Below are 16,153 nucleotides of genomic sequence, written 5' to 3'. Positions count from 1 at the left end.
ACTAATAATTCATGCTACTTGACAAATCCTAGTTACCTTATATCTAGGGCAGTAATAATGTTGATTAGGATGTTGATTTGATGTGTATATACCAATAGTAAATACGTATAGAAGCTGGGTATGATACGGGTATATATACCCTAGATATACATATAGAAATCTTGAGGAAACGGAACGAGGATTCAAATATAGCTATCTTTTGTAAATATACTTATATTATTTTATGTATAAAAGCCCTTTAAAAGTGATTAAATACATATCTATTCGATACATGTATAAACATTATAAGTTTTAAGTCAAAGAACGTTACGTATAGTTATCGTTTTGAAAACTTAAGTTAGTAGTTTCAAAATATACTTATAACTCATTGTCATTAGTACACAATGAGATGTTAAACCATCCTTAAATCATGTTAAATATATATAAATACATATATATACACAAACGTATAATTATCGTATGTTATATAGTTCGTGATATCATCGGTCAAATTGGACGGTCAAACGTTATGTAAAACTCTTTTCAAAAACACAAGTCTCAACAATTTGGATTGCTTATCATGTTGGTAAGGTTTAATTTATGTAAATATTAATCTCATAGGTATAAAATGATCGGAAAAATCCGGGTCATTACATTTAGTCCTTGCGATTTGTTCAGAGACTCCTTCGTAGTTTGCTCAATCAGTTTTTCAGTTTCAAACTTTTTCTGAGCTTTGCCAACATACAATTCTTTATCATCAACTTTTGGCTGTTGAGGTCGTTTACAGTTTTTGTTGCTTCATTCAACTTTTCAAAATTCAGAGCATTAATTCGCAGACTGGGTGCTTTTCAGAATTTCAGAATGAAAGATCATAGTTCTAAGAGATAAATGTTATATAGATATATATAACTGTTGATGTGGAAATGTTCCGAGACTCACAATACAGATTTGCTGATTCCCGGTAATTGGTATGGTAATTCTCGTTACAAGATGCCGATGAGTTCATGATAAGACTTCAATAGATAAATATAGTGATTTGTCAGAGAGATTTAAACCAAGGAGCAACGAAGTTTCTGGTACGTCTGTTGGTAATATGGTGGCATATAAAAGGTTCCCCTATAACAATAAAAGAGCACGCATATATATCAAGGTTATAATAAGGTTGTTTCGAATGAAAAGTCGAAGTTGATCTGCTGGAGCTATGACAAAATTGACTAATTTGGAGAGGGATTGTAAAATTATTTTCGGTAATAACAACGCCAAAGGAGCTATCACAGATACTTGTTAATGTTTACTCAGTTTCCGAGAGTTTTTCTGGTGCATAACTATATGTATCAATCTTTTCTTTTGTAGATGAAGTGTGGTTGGTTCATTCTCTCGATTGAGGTATTTTCAAGAATCATGAAAGGTTTGAACGCAGATTGTAATCGTCAAGACACAAATGAGGTTTAAGATGAAATCAAGTGGCAAACTTAAAGAAATGTTTAGTTTCATATGCTATAATCAATATTTTAATTCATTTTAATTGTCCAATGTTATTAGTCCACAGTCGATAGTCCACAATCGACAGTCCAATAATTCATATATAGCTTAATATATATTATTCGAATTAATTAATATGTATCGTGACCCATGTACATGTCTCAGACTCGATCACAACTCAAATTATATATATTATTGGAGAATCAACCTCAACCCTGTATAGCGAACTCGATCATTAAAGCATATAGAGTGTCTATGGTTATTTCAAATAATATATATAGATGCGTCGATATGATATGTCAAAACCTTGTATACGTGTCCCGATATTTAAATGCGTAAATAACAGTATTTAAATGAGGATAAATAAAGTGCGTAAAATAAATAACAGAAATTAAATGACGATAAATAAAGTTGTGAGAATTAAAATTGCGATAAAATAAATTGCGATAATTAAATTGCGATAAATATATTGCGATAATTAAAATGTAATACGGAATTAACAGTTAGCTAGGAACAGTTAGCTAGGATTTTGTTAGCGTGGATTCTTAGCAAAATTTCTCATAGTTAATTTGTGTGTTTCTAACAAATTTTATTTTGTCCAATGTTTTCTTCATTATGTCACTTGTTGGATTCTGATAGATTAAAATCTAAATATGAAATTGAATGAAAATGGTTATTCTGTGATGAACGGATTCGTATATCTGTGGATGTAGGTAGGATAGTAAATGACTGTTGAATCAGATTCGCAGAATGTACCGTGTAACTGATTAATGTGAAATCTAAATATTCCTCGGGTATTACCTACCCGTTAAAATATTTTCACCATTAACAGTTTGTACAAAAGAATTTTTAATTACAATCTTTATGAAAATATACTTGCATATATATTTTCTTCAGATGTAATCATGGATTTAATGAGTCAATGTGATATTAAACTCATCAGATTTACGGCTAGAACTAGAGTACATAATCTCTAAAACATTAGAGATTACATAATCACCATGAAGGACGAAGATAGTTTATGTAGAACGATTCGTAGAATGATGATTATGCTTGACGTATAGATTACGAAGTTGAGATGTGTGATGATGTTATTGTTGTTGGTACTGGTTATGCTGCTGGTGCTACTGATGGTGGTACTGTTGCTGTCGGTGCTACAAGTGTTGTTGGTGCTGAGGTTGGTGATGATGTTGGTGTAGTAAGTATAGCTTGTAGATCACGCACCATTCTTGTCAGGGTTTCTATCCTACCCTCTATCATTTCTATCCATCCACTCATCTGATTCGATAGATCTTGATTATCAATTTGAAGTTCCCTAACTTCTTCTAATATTCCCCTTCGATTGGTATTCGAAAGTAGAGGTTGAATATTTTCTGAGATTGCAGTAATGCGATCTTCGAGGTGGAAAACTTTAGCAAGAAGCGTGAATACAGTGTTGTGCATAGGTTCACCGGTGAGTACATCGTTTTCTCCGATGTTAGGAGGTAAGTTTGGTTCGCGGTAGGGCTCGCCTTCTTCATTTCTCCATTGAGTGAGTAAGTCTCGGACCCACCCCCATCTTCTCCAGAAAGAAAAATAGCTAAACGATGGAGACACTTCGGGTTCATTGACTTCGGAGTCTACTTCAATACGCATCTCAAAAATTCTTCCGGAACTAATGGAATCCAAGCTAGGTGTAGGATCCATCTCTTATGATCAGTTAGAGGATTTTCGATATGAAATGATTTTTGGTTATCGGATAAAATTCTAATTATATAGAATATCTAATATAGTACAGAAGATTCCGTAGATTACGGAGGAAATTAAGGAAACGTGTCGGATAAAGTCTACAGTAACAGATACGCTAAGATATGGATTTTGTCTATATGCTATTCATGCAGTAGAGGCAGTAAGATGTGTCTAGACTTTAAGGATGATAAGTAAGTAATTTTCGACACGAAATGATAAGCAAAACTTTTGACATGCAGACACGGTCGAAGTCCAGACTCACTAATGCATCTAAACAACTATCAGTTAGACACACTAATGCAAGACCTGGTTCGCTAAGACCACCGCTCTGATACCAACTGCAGAGATATGTCCTAATCCATCTGGACGAAGTCAATATCAATTATAAATGATTCACAATAGTTGATTTCATTGCGAGGTACTTGACCTCTATATGATACATTTTACAAACATTGCATTCGTTTTTAAAAAGACAAACTTTTAATACATTGAAAGTTGACGGCATGCATACCATTTCATAATATATCTAAACTATAAATGACTTGATAATAATCTTGATGAACTCGATGACTCGAATGCAACGTCTTTTGAAATATGTCATGATTGACTCCAAGTAATGTCTCTAAAATGAGCAATTGCACAGCGAAAGATTTCTTTCATACCTGAGAATAAACATGCTTTAAAGTGTCAACCAAAAGGTTGGTGAGTTCATTAGTTTATCATAATCATTCATTTTCATCATTTTAATAGACCACAAGATTTTCATTTCCATTTCTCATAAATATACGTCCCATGCAGAGAGACAAAAATAATCATTCATATGGATTGAACACCTGGTAACCGACATTAACAAGATGCATATAAGAATATCCCCTATCATTCCAGGAAATCCTTCGGACATGATAAAAGAACATCGAAGTACTAAAGCATTCGCTCCAACGGATGGGGTTCGTTAGGCCCAATAGATCTATCTTTAGGATTCGCGTCAATTAGTAGACTTGTTTACTAATTCTTAGGTTACCAAGTAAAAGGGGCATATTCGGCTTCAATCATTCAACCATATAATGTAGTTTCGATTACTTGTGTCTATTTCATAAAACATTTATAAAAGCAGCGCATATATTCTCAGTCCCAAAAATATATATTGCAAAAGCATTTAAAAAGGGAGCAAATGAAACTCACCTAATGTATTTTGTAGTAAAAATATATATGACTATATTGAACATTGCAGGGTTGGCCTCGAATTCACGAACCTATAACATGTGTATATATATTAACACACATAATATTGATCAACTTAGCGTATATATATTTCATAATGTATATAGATTAATATCCTTATTTTTAATTATATTAATTCTTATTATTTGTTATAATACTTATATGATATATATACTTTAATAAATGTGATATTAATATGAATAATATCGTATTAGTTAATATATTAAAAATCTAATATTAGTATACTTATGATATATGTAATAAATATATATACTTTTATATAGATATCTTTTGTTTGTAACAATAATAATAATAAAATACTGATAATAATAATAACAATAATTAGATTTGAAAATAATAATAATAACAAAAATAATAATAATAATAATAATAATAATAATAATAATAATAATAATAATAATAATAATAATAATAATAATAATGACAATAATAATATTAATAATGATAATAATGATAATATTAAAAAATGATACTTTTAATATTAATGATAATAATAATAATAATAATAATAATAATAATAATAATAATAATAATAATATTATTATTATTATTATTATTATTATTACAAATAATAATAATAGTAAAAATAAAAATAGAGTACAACCTTTGAAGAACAAGTTTTCTAAAAAGAAATGCCACGGCCCGGACTCGAACTCGTGACCTCCCGCTCCTTTAAAACACCCCTAAACCATCCGTCTATCTTGGTTTTTCTAAGAATATACTAAGTCAATATGTATATAGCCCGTATAATACAACTTTTAGTTTATCACCAAATCCATATCTACGGCCCAACAAAAATTGGAACTTAGCCCAACATCAGTATTGGTCCAAACTACAAACTGATATAGTGTTGATTTAAAAAGGAACGAGGGTTTAGTGGGGAGTGGCATCTGCAGTTCACCGACAGAAGAAAGAAAAAAAATTTATAATAAAAAAACTTCGATCCTGCATCTCCTTCGATTTTCATCATCCCTTCTTTGTACATCATCACCGATTGATCTCATAGTCTCACCGTTTAATCAGGAATGGAGAAAATAGCTGCAAATCTTGCGAATTAGGAGAGCAGTAGTCTTTAACAAGGTGAGGTTTGATTTAAGAAGATATCGATGAGCAGGAGTAACTTGTACAAGTTTAAATTTCAAATTGATTTTGAGACGAAGATTGAATTGGATATGGATTTATTCATAAGGTTTGTTGATAATCACAAACCGAATGTTCGTGGGTCAGTATCAATATCAGAAACATCAAAATATTTTTTTTTATTTTGTGTTCTTCGATCCAAAATAGCGAAGTTCATTGATGGTTTAATGGATTTAATGAGTTTGAATTTCAATGTTACTGAGTATGGAAGTGCTAATCGTAGCAGTTGAAATTTATAATATAAATTAAATTTTTATTTTGCATCTCTGCCTTTGACTTGATAATGATAATAAAAAAAAAATGATGAAAGGGAGTCGGATGATTTTTCTCAAGAAAAAGATATGATCAAATATATAATTGGAAGAAGGAATCATCATAATATCAGGAGTAGGAAGAAGATAGATAGATAAGTTAAAAGCAGAAAGGGACCTGTAACAGCTTGGAGACAGGAACTGTTCGATCGATAAATAAAACAATAAGAGAGCATCAAATTGATTACAATGTCTAACTGATTTTGAAGTCTTGTGTTTATTTTGGAATCCAATTGTACTGGTTTAGACAAAAAGCAAAAATTACCTATTGTTTGAGAATGATTGAAACTGTTTGCATACATAATCTGTATCTATATTTATATAAACTGTATTTTATATATTCATCTATCTGTATACGCTGTAATTCGTATATGTATATGTATCTTTGTATAACTGATTATTTTCCAGTATTTATATATCAGCATTTATATATTTATTTGTATTCCTCTTATATTTATATATTTATATTTATAAATTATAGTTAATCTTTTATTAAATAGGATAATAATAATGCCCTTAATACTTTAACTAATAATAATACAAGTATAATAATAATATTATTACTAATCATAAAAATGATATTATTAATATTCTTAATGATAATAATTAATTTGTATATTTTCTAGTAACTATAATAATGCTAATAATAATAGTTTATAATTTCAATAATATTGATAATACTGATATTACTTTAAATATTGAAAGTAATAATAATATATATCAATTATATTTTTATTTGCGAGTAAGTTTAATATTATATCTTATGATAACATTTATTGATTATTTATGTATATTATGATATTTATAATATTATTTATGTATGAAATTCATACATGTATATATATATATATATATATATATATATATATATATATATATATATATATATATATATATATATATATACATTTATTTATTTATTTTTAATAGCAACTTAAATTATTCTGTATATGATTTCACATTTTCAATTCAGATGATTAAACTGTATTCTATCATTTCAAATTATTGTATACATTTATATTTATATTTATACTTATATTTATATATATTTATTTACATAAAATTGTTCGTGAATCGTCGGAAATAGTCATAGGGCAAATGAATTCATGTAAACTATTTTCAAAAATTTTGTGACTCAACATTACAGACTTTGCTTATCGTGTCGAAATCATTTAAAGATTAAGTTTAAATTTGGTCAGAAATTTCCGGGTCGTCACAAGTGTGGGGTGGGAGATAGAAATTTATCGAAAATTCGTTTTACAAAAATTAAGGTGTTTATGATCAAAATTTTAAAATTATTAATAGTCTTTGAAGTTGTACTATCATTCAATTATTTGAATGAAAATCCTATTAGTTTAGTAAAGCTAACTTGTAGGTCACTTGTACCAAAGCGAGTGTAAACCGTGAGAGAGCGGTGATTGCATAGCGTGGTCGGAAACCGGACCTCGCGCCAGATCGAAATCTAAAACAGGACGATCCTCATTGTTTCTCCTAACAAGGACAATGTTGCATCCGACCACTTTATTATTACCCATAGGATGTATTCATTCCATCCTCAAGGAAGTAAAGTCTTTCGAATGACACACTTGCTGATTTAGTTCAGAAGATGTAGTCCAGACCAGTTGTAGGGTGACGAAAAATCTTGAAAAGTCATTGCTAAAATCGACTGGAAATCTACCAGGCCTCAATGTCAAACAGGGAAACTGGTAGTCAAAGCTTATCTCAATGAGGGAGATTTGCTGGCCGAATGGGAAGCGCACCATGATACACAAATGTCAGTGATTGATCAGATTCCCAGTGGATAACCTCCGGAAAGGTAAGATATCAGCTTTTAAGCCTGATGAACCTCAATCTTTATGGTTGACTTAACGGATTAGATGATTACCTCATGGTTATCGATGATATCTGGACGTAATGTGTATCCTCCTAAACACATTATTTTTTTACCAACATCTAGCGATGTTAGGTACTGTGGTAGGGATTGGCTTGACCAATAGCGGGAAACCCGCACTCATTTTTCAAAATTCAGAAAATCTGAAAAAAATCGGAAAACGTGCCTAGTGTAAAAACTAGCATCATATTTTCAAAAACATAAAACATTTTCATAAGTTCCTGATTTCCGTAGGATCAAATTTTTCGAATACTTGGCTCTAAAACTCCCAAAAATGTGTGCGTGTGTTCTCATTGTGTATATAGCGTGAGTGTGATTACAATAAAGGTGTGTTATAATTAAAGCGTGTGTTTTATATAGCGTGAGTTTGCATTTCAAATAAACGTGTGTGTTTCATGTGTTTCGCGTGACTTGTGTGATGTGTGTACTCTATATTGTGTAAGTGTGTTTGATAGTTTTCTACTTTGTAAGAATGAATTGCTTGAGGACAAGCAAGGTTTAAGTGTGAGGTGTTTTGATATTGCTCAAATACATCATATATATATCTCACAATATCATGTGAAATACTCTCGAATCAAGGATAGTTAAGGCGGTTTCTACAAGTAATACACAAAGGTATGTAAAGTGTATCGGAAAGTGGTTTATAAAGAGTTTTGGTGAATTATGACCGTTCTATAAGTTGTGATTTCATCATAGTTGATTCCGATACAAGTTATGGTCAAATTAGCGCGCTAAAACGATCAAACAAGGCTTCAGAAATGTTGGACGCCGTCCAAAATGATTGGGACTCCGTCCAAATGAAGGGAGATTATGAAAAAACGAGACAGTAAAATTCAGCACAATTGGACGCTGTCCAGAAATCTGGATGCCGTCCAGCCCTTCACAACTGGACGTCGTCCAGAAATCTGGACGCCGTCCAGGCCTTTACAACTGGATGCCATCCAGTATCTTGGACACCGTCCAGAAGTAGGTTTCAGCCTACTTTTGCTTTTTGACCAACTTTAACTACTTTAAAAAGGGAATGATTGAGGGATACGATCAAAAATGAACCAGAGGCTTTAGAAGACGATTTTAGGAGCTATTTTGGAGAACTCCAAGCTCTTTGAAGAGGCTTAAACATCCAAGAATCAAGATTCAACACCTTCTCCATTCAAGATTCATTCTCTATTAGATTGATTTCTTGTTCTTAACAATGAATTCTACTTATCAATTGATTGCTATTTTGTTTGTTAATATGATTGTTGGCTAAACTCTATAATGTTTGTCTAGATTAATAAATGAGGTATTGGATGTAATCTTATTGATTGAATGTATCATGTGTGATAGATTAAAGCTTGAATTAAAGAACCATGCTTATTGATGTCAAATCATTTGTATCTAGTTAAATGAGGTATTGGATGTAATCTTATTGACCTCGTAACATTTGTTGGTCAAATATTGCACGACGATTCAAGTCCTTTACTCGATCTACCACGATCTTACTTCAACTTGTAACCTCTGAAATACAGATACTCTATTTATCATCGGAAGTTTTACATATTTGTTTAATTGGGCGGTTCTCACGAGATTTATGGGTGAATAGAAGTAATGAAATATTTTGTCATGTATACAATTTATAAAATCATATATGTATGTATGGATTCAAATGAATAAATTCACCCTTACCTATTTTGGCTAGTATATACTAAATCATACCTTCAAAATTATTTTAAAACCACTCATTTATTGAGCTGTTTGACTAAGTCAATTTGTTTCATATAAAATGGTACACGTTGTACATACTTCTAAATTTACTAAGAACTTCGTTCCGTTTATATTGTCACATCAAACGTTTAAAGCTTTTTTAAAACTCCTTTGATTGATTTTATCAAATTTCGCATTACTCTACAGAGTGTTTGGATCACAATTCTTCTCATCCTCCATTTAAGGATAAAACTTACCATTAAGCTCATTGATAGAAACTCTTACACCACTTTGGATGCATGTTTTATAAAATTTGTTGGAAAGTCTTTGCGCTCATAAAATTTTTCCCTCTTATGGTTGGACATGGCCGAAACGCGGACCGATTAATCAATTTTCAGGGGTACACTCGGTGGTCACCCTATTATAGAAAAGGCGCTAGGTGGGTTTCTACCCCAACTGTTGTTATAGTGGGTATCATGGATATATATTGCACTAGACCGTTTGAGGAGTTTCTACTCTCAATATTCGCTGTCAATCGCAACACCCTCGTAAACATCAATCCTAGGATTCAATACTTTGAGGTGCACGAAATTATTTTTGGAGATCATCTTACATGGGGTCGGCCATTCTTTATAACCCATGATTCGCGTTCTTTTCATCCGCACATAAATTTAAGAATATGGATGAATCCTAGATTTCCTCGCTCATTGTACAAGGAAGTTCACTCTCGTTAAAATATCACACCTTTCGTACGTCTTCCTTTCGGAAATGTAATGAAAATTTACTTTGAAGTCCATGATCATCATTATCTCTTTTGAGAGAATTGCCTTAAATATCTATGCCACCGATGTGACTACTCCATATATTTCTTCCCTCATTGTTGCAACTATATTTCATTCGTCCCAGTTCGTCCCCTTGGGGAGCTCCTATTTTATTTGTTAAGAAGAAAGGTGGTTCGTTCTGGTGGTGTATTGATTACCGCAAGTTGAACAAGCTTACTGTTAAAAACCATTTCCCTCTTCCGAGAATCGATGATCTGTTCGATCAGCTTCAAGGTTCATTCGTTTATTCTAAGATTGACCTCTGTTCTGGTTATCACCAACTGCGGGCTATAGAAACTGATATTCCAAAAACCGCTTTCCGAACGCGTTGTGGTCACTACAAATTTCTTGTTATGCCTTTCGGATTGGCTAGCACACCTGTCGTGTTCATGGACCACACGAATCGTGTGTGTGTTTCTTATCTGGACAAGTTCATTATCGTTTTCATCGATGATACTCTTATCTTTTCCAAGAGGGATGAAGGGCACAAGGAGCATTTGAAGTTGGTACTAGATTTGTGGAGGAAAGAAGAGCTGTATGCTAAGTTTTCTAAGTGTGCATTCTGGTTGAAAGAAGTTTAATTCCTTAGGCACGTTGTTAGTAAATTGGGAATTTAAGTTGATCCTGCCAAGATTGAGGCTATTGACAGGCTATTATGGAAGGTTCATTCAAGATTTTTCACGAGTAGCGAAACCTCTGACTGCTCTAACGCATAATGGGAAGAAGTACGAGTGGAAGAGTGAACAAGAGTCTGCTTTCCAAACTTTGAAGAAGAAGTTAACTTTCACTCCGATATTGTCACTACCTGAGGGTAATGATGATTTTGTTGTCTATTGTAATGCATCACATCAGGGCTTTGGTTGCGTTTTGATGCAACGAAATAAAATCATCGCTTACGTGTCACGTTAGTTAATGATCCATGAACAGAATTATACAACCCACGATTTAGAGTTGGGAGCTGTTGTGTTTGCACTTAAGATTTGGATACATTATCTATATGGGGTCAAAAGTACAGTGTGAAATGACCCGTCCTAATCCATCCGGACAAAGTCCATATTGATTACAAACGATTCACATTAGTTGATTACATCGCGAGGTACTTGACCTCTATATGATACATTTTACAAACATTGCATTCGTTTTTAAAAGACAAACTTTCATTTACATCGACAGTTAACAGCATGCATACCATTTTATAATATAACCATCTATAATTGACTTAATAATAATCTTGATGAACTCAATGACTCGAATGCAACGTCTTTTGAAATATGTAATGAACGATTCCAAGTAATATCTCTAAAATGAGCAAATGCACAACGGAAGATTTCTTTCGTACCTGAGAATAAACATACTTTGAAGTGTCAACCAAAAGGTTGGTGAGTTCATTAGTTTAACATAAATAATCATTTCCATTATTTTAATAGACCACAAGATTTCATTTTTTTTCCATTTCTCATAATCATACGTCCCATGCAGAGAGACAAAAATCATTCATATGAATTGAACACCTGGTAATCGACATTCACAATATACATATAAGAATATCCCCATCATTCCAGGATCCTCCATCGAACATGATATAAATTTCAAAGTACTAAAGCATCTGGTACTTTGGATGGGGCTTGTTGAGCCCGATAGATCTATCTTTAGAGTTCGCGTCAATTAGGGTGTCTGTTCCCTAATTCTTAGATTACCAGACTTAATAAAAAGGGCATATTCGATTAGATAATCCAACCATAGAATGTAGTTTCGATTACTTGTGTCTATTTCGTAAAGCATTTATAAAAACAGCGCATGTATTCTCTGTCCCAAAAATATATATTGCAAAAGCATTTAAAAATGGATTAATGAAACTCACCTAATGTATTTTGTAGCAAAAATACATATAACAATTTTGAACAATGCAAGGTTGGCCTCGGATTCACGAACCTATATCATTTGTATATTTATTAATATCCATAGTTGTAATTGAACACATATATATAATTGTATTAGTTATATCATTTTTATGTTAATAATATATATATGTTTTTATATGTTCATTTTGTATATAAAAATATTAAATTTTGTTATGTTATATGTGTTAAATATAAATATATATAAATTTATGTATGTATTTCATTTGTTTATCAACACAGTAGTTTTATTATACTAAGTTAATATTAGTAACAATAATGATAATAACATTAATAGTATACATTTGTTAATAACAACCCTATTAGTGATAGTAACAATGATATTAATAATAGTACTTGTAAAAATATTAATTTTAGTATTAACGATAGTTATAATACTGATTTTAATAATTTACATAATAATAATAATACTCGTGATAATACAAATAATAATTCTTATGTTAATATTAATAGTTCTATTATTTATAAAAAGATGCTAATAATAATAATATTTACGAAAATGATAGTAATTTGCATTATAAACCGATCCATGATAATAATATTATAGTTTTGAATTTAATAATAATATCATAATTAATACTTATAATAATAATAAGAATAGATAAAATACTTATATTTATAATGTTAACAACAATTATGATACATATAGTAATAATTATAATTATAATACTAATTCTAACAATAATAATAATCATAATGATAACAATAATAATTATATTTATAATAATAATAATAACATTAATAATAATCATAATAATTACTAATAATAATAATAGAAATAAAAATCAAGAGTATATACCCTTTAAAAGCCTTTTAAAAAAAAATGCTCCAAGCGGGACTCGAACCCGAGACCTCTCGTTCACCCAAACACCTCCTAACCACTAATCCATCTCAGCTTTTCTAAATTAATTCGCATACTATATTTATTTAACTTGTTTCATATCTGCTTCATTTCTCTTAATTATCTTAAATAAATTTTTAATTGATCCAATCAACCCTTCATCATCTTATCGTACACCACGATTATATTCCTCAGTACTCCTGATCGGCCCAACAGCATGTAAACTGGATCACGGCCCAACTGCAGAGCCCCAAACACATTCTGTTGTTAATAATAAAAAAAAATGCAATGGCCGGGGATTGAACCCGCAACCTATAGATCTAAGCAAACACCCTCAACCATTCCACTATTCTCGTTTTTCTGATACATAACCATACCTATAATTAATAACCCGCTATACATCTGTTTCTTTTCCTTCTCATTAATCACAGCTCATCAATTCATCACCTTCCATTAAGGTGTCTTTACAGCTCACCTTGATCATTAGGAACATCAATTGGGAACCTTTGCTTTATACTTGATGGTTAGAAAAAAAAATATAAACACATCATTGATAATCGATTTTTTTTTATTTTTCTTTTTATTTTTTCTTTTCTTTCCATATTCACTTTATAATTTTTCTCTCATCATCTTCTTATTATCTTTTCTCCATCATCTAACATCTCCAAGCTTCATCATCTTCATCGTTGTTTATCCAGAATAGAACAAGAAAACAGTGGTAGCGGTTAAGCAGAAAGATCGCGCAGCAGCCTGTGGTTGTTTAGCGTGTCTGTGGTGGCGGTTGGAGTTCGATAAAAACAGAAATAAAGTATAACCGTCGTAGTTCCAGGAGCTGGGACAGAAATGTAATTGTATCGAGTTTTATAGGTGATTTCATCGAGCTAGAAATAGGAGAGAGAGAGATAGAGAGAGAGAGAATGATTGAGGTAGTTATCATGGTGGAGGTTGATAGTACGTGATGGTTAAATAAAGGTAATTCATGGAGGTTCGACTATATTACAGAAAACAGGTTTCGATTACATGGTGGTTTGTGAAAGTTTACATGATAGCGAGGGTGAAGTTTAATGGAAGTCGAGTAGTCCAACAACTAGTGATGGTGGTGGCAGTTTAATGATCCACAAAGGAGGAGAAACAAGATGATCGATTTTATGAAGAAAAGAAGAAAGGAAGTATTAAGAAAGGTATGAACACTAATGAAGTTTGTGGGTTTGTGTGGTGGTATTTTTGAGTAGAAAGCGGACAGAAATAAATACAATGGCAGCGTAGCAGATTTGATGAATTTCAATTGCAGAATATAGGTGATTTGCTGTTTGGGTTGGTATTCGAAACAGATAGTAACAGGAGGTGTAGCAGCGTAAGAATATTATCATCTTTATTACCAGGTTTTCGAGTATATCAGTGAAAAATGGCAAAACTTCAATTATATCCAATGGGTGTCAGCCAAGTTATTGATCCAGTACATAAGAGAATTATAAATAAATAAAAGTAGAAAAGGATTTCTAACAGAATTTGAAGTCTTGTGCTTGGTTTGGAATCAAATCGTACTGGGTTCTGACAAAAATCTAAATCACCTATTGCTTGAAAATGATTGAAAAGTGAATACGTACCTTATCTGTAATTATACTTATACATACTGTATTTATATATTCATCTATCTGTATACTTGTGTTTATCTATCTGTATATAACTGTAATTCGTACATGTATAGGTATTTATATATACCCGTATTTATATATATCAGTTTATATTTATATACTTTGTATATCTTGATATTTACAAGTATAAATATGTTAATACTATTAACAATACATTAATAATATTATTGGTAATAATAATTTTATGGGTAAAGAGGTTAGTAATAGTAGATGATAAATAATGATAATATTAATACAACAAAAATGTTAATTTTTAATAAACTTAATTAATAATAATGATAGTAATGATTTTATTAAAGTTAAAAATAATCATACTAGTTACAATAATATTAATATTATTAATTAGTAAAGATAATATAATAATTTATTTATGACAAGATTTATTTTTTTAAAAACAATTATTAATATTGATTCTAATATTATTATTATTATTTTTTATGTAATTAATACTAGTATAGTATTTATATTTTAATTTATAAGAAATTTTAATATGTTTATATTATTTAACAACTAGGAAATTTTAATATGTTTATATTATTTAACAACTAGTTATTATATATTAACATACATTGTTTATTTATATCATATATATATATATATATATATATATATATATATATATATATATATATATATATATATATATATATATATATATATATATATTGCAATATTCATAAAAAATAATTATACATAAAAATCATATATATATATATATATATATATATATATATATATATATATATATATATATATATATATATATATATATATATATATATATATATATATATTCATTTTAAATTACGCTTAATTATTTTGCATCTTATTTTACATTCCCAATTCAAAAGATTATATTGTAATTTATTAATTCAAGAAAATCTATATACTTATTTTCATCTATACATGTTCATATTCATTTACAACAGTTGTTCGTGAATCGTCGGAAACAGTCGAAGGGTAATTGCATATATGAAAACATTTCAAAATTTTTGAGATTCAACTTTACAGACTTTGTTTATCGTGTCAGAATTATGAAATCGTATCGTGAGTTTGGTTCAAAATTAGTCGAAATTTTCCGGGTCACTACAGTACCTACCCGTTAAAGAAATTTCGTCCCGAAATTTGAGTGAGGTGGTTATGGCTAACAATAGAACTATTTTCATGACGAATATAAGTTGGTAGATAAAGTTTATCATCGCTAAATATTTGAATATAATCACGAGAGCGTATGAGGGAAGCTATCGCAAAAGATTTGAATAGAGATTCGCCTTAGCTTTTGACGTAGTCAGAGTTGAATTTAGAAAATAAGGTACGTCTTAACTTTTGACGGAGCCAGGGTTGAATTTAGAAATATGGTGCGTCTTGACTTTTGACGTAGAGGGTTGAATTTCCGGAATTCAAGGGATTTAAAAGAAAATCTTGAAGATCTATAAGATCTGATTCTTCGGCGAATAAGGA

This window comes from Rutidosis leptorrhynchoides, chromosome 2 (genome assembly GCF_046630445.1).
Source record: "Rutidosis leptorrhynchoides isolate AG116_Rl617_1_P2 chromosome 2, CSIRO_AGI_Rlap_v1, whole genome shotgun sequence".
Taxonomy (NCBI): domain Eukaryota; kingdom Viridiplantae; phylum Streptophyta; class Magnoliopsida; order Asterales; family Asteraceae; genus Rutidosis; species Rutidosis leptorrhynchoides.
This window is presented reverse-complemented; position numbering follows the sequence as displayed.